Source organism: Carlito syrichta, unplaced genomic scaffold (genome assembly GCF_000164805.1).
Source record: "Carlito syrichta isolate Samal-C Ts95f unplaced genomic scaffold, Tarsius_syrichta-2.0.1 Scaffold308154, whole genome shotgun sequence".
NCBI classification, from domain to species: domain Eukaryota; kingdom Metazoa; phylum Chordata; class Mammalia; order Primates; family Tarsiidae; genus Carlito; species Carlito syrichta.
This window is the reverse complement of record NW_007252250.1, coordinates 303,886-306,544: the sequence shown is the minus strand read 5'-3', so window position 1 is coordinate 306,544 and position 2,659 is coordinate 303,886.

Genomic DNA, 2,659 nt, shown 5'->3' with positions numbered 1-2,659 from the left:
CGGGCTCAGGCAATCCACTCACCTCAGCCTCCCAAGGCGTGGGATTACAGGCTGAGTCACCGATCCCGGCTGACCCCATCTCTTAAAAACAAAAAGAAATTAGCTGGGTGTGTTGGTGGGTGACTGTAGTCCTAGCTACTTGGGAGACGGGGGTGGGAGGGATGTTTGAGCCCAGAAGTTTGAGGCTGCAGTGAGCCGTGATCTCGCCATTGCACTCCAGCCAAGGCAATAGAGTGATGAGACCCCACTCAAAAAAAAAAACAACCAAAAAACATATATACATATGGTCAAAAAGCACATAAAAAGACACCTAACATGAGAAATCATTAGGGAACTGCAAAGCAAAACCACAACAAGATGTTACTGCACATCCACCAGGATGGCTATAACCAGAGGACAGATAATGACAGGTATTGGTGGGGATGCGCAGAGATTGGAAGTCTCACGTGTGGCTGACTGAAATGCAAAATGGGCTGGGCACAGCAGCTCACGCCAACATTCCAGCACTTTGGGTGGGTGAGGTGAGGGGACTGCTTGAGCCCAGGGGCTCAAGACCAGTCTGGGCAACTTAGTGAGACCTCATCTCTACAGTAAATCAAAAAATTAGCCAGGTGTGGCGGTCATTCCAGTTACTTGGGAGGCTGAGGTGGAAAGATTGCCTGAGCCCAGCAAATTGAGACCGTGGTGGCTATGATTATGTCACCGCACTCTAGCCTGGGCAGTGGAGTGAGACTCCAACTCGAAAAATAAAATAAAAATAAGCCAGGTGTGGTGGCTCATGCCTGTAATCCCAACACTTTGGGAGGTGGAGGCGAGAGGATTGCCTGAGCGCGGAGGTTTGAGACCAGCATGGGCAATGTGGCAAGAGCTTGTCTCCACAATCAATTTTTTAAAAAGTAGTTGGGTATGGTGGTGCAAACCTGTAGTTCCAGTTACTTGGAAGGCTGAGGTGGAAGGCTCCCCTGAGCCCAGCAGATTGAGTCTGTAGTGGCTGTGAGCATGCCACAGCACTCCAGCCTGGGCAACAGAGTAAGACTCCAACTCAAAAAATAAAAATAAAGCGAAATGGTGAGGCCAGTTTGGAAAACAGCTGGCCGTCCTTCAAAAGTCTAACACAAGTTGCCATATGACCCGGCAATTCTGTTCCTAGGAATGAACCCAAGAGAACTGAAAAACACAGGCACGCACAGTAACTTGGACATGAGTGTTCATGTGTCCATATTACTCATAATAGCCAAGACAGGATACAGCCAATAAGTCCATTAATGGATAAACAAACGTGGTCTATCCATACAATGAAATATTATCCAGCCATGAAAAGGAATTAAGTATAAATTCATGCTACAACATGAATGAACCTTACTGACATTTTGCTAAGTCAAAGAAGCTAGTCGCAAACAGTACATATTGTATGATTCCATTTATATAAAATGTCCAGGGCTGGGCACAGTGGCTCAAGCCTGTCATCCCAGCATTTTGGGAGGCCAAGGCGAGAGGACGGCCTCAGCCCGGGGCTCCGAGACCAGCCTGGACAACTTGACGGAGTGAGACTCCAACTCAAAAAAAAAAAGTCCAGAATAGGTAAATCCATATACACCAAAAGTAGATTTATGGTTGCCATAGCTGAGGGCATTGGGGACGGGGGTGATGAGTGACTATTTAATGGGGACAAAGTGATGAAAATTCCCTAATGTGGGCTGGGTGCGGTGCCTCAGTCTGCAATGCCAGCACGTTGGGAGGCTGAGGTGAGAGAATTGCCTGAACCCGGAGGTCTGAGACCAGCCTGGGCAACTTGGTGAGACTTCGATTCTACAATAAACCACACACACCCAAAAAACTAGCCGGGCGTGGTGGCCTGCGTCTGTAGTTTCAACTACTTGGAAGCCTGAAGTGGAAGGATTGCCTGAACCCAGCAGGTCGAGGCTGTGTTGAGCGTGACACTGCACTTCAGCCTGGGCGACAAGAGTGAGACTCCAATTCAAAAAAAAAAAAAAATGCAGCTGGGCTGGGTGGCTCAGCCTGTAATCCCGCGCCTTTGGGCTAACATACAGCAGGATTCCCCAATCCCTGGGCGGCGGCTGGTACTGTCCACGGCCTGTTAGGAACCAGGCCGCACAGAAGGCAGTGAGTGTCAGGCAAATGAGCAGAGGTTTGTCTGTATTTACAGCCAACCCCCATTGTGGGACTCACGACTGCCTGAGCTTTGTCTTCTGTCAGATCAGCGGCAGCATTCGATTATCATAGGAGATGAGACATGAGTGAACCTTGATGACATTTTGCTAAGTGAAAGAAGCTAGTCGCAAACAGGACCTGTGCATGACCGGTAGCGAAGGTGCGCGCTCCTTATGAAAATCTAATGCCTACTGATCTACCCACCCCACCACCCTCGCCGTCCGTAGAAAAATTGTCTTCCACGGAATCAGTCCCTGATGCCAAAAGGGTTGGGCACTGCTGGTGTACAGCAATACAAATATATAGTAAAACCACTGAACTGTGTACTTTAAAAGGGAGAGTTTTATGACATGGGAGTTATATGTCAACATTTTAATTAAAAAGGATAAAAGACTTGTTTGGGGTCTCACCACACTGGCTTCTGCTCAGCCTTCCATGTGACCCCCCCAAGGGCCTGTCCTATGGGCAGCCCTCTGCCCCACACCCT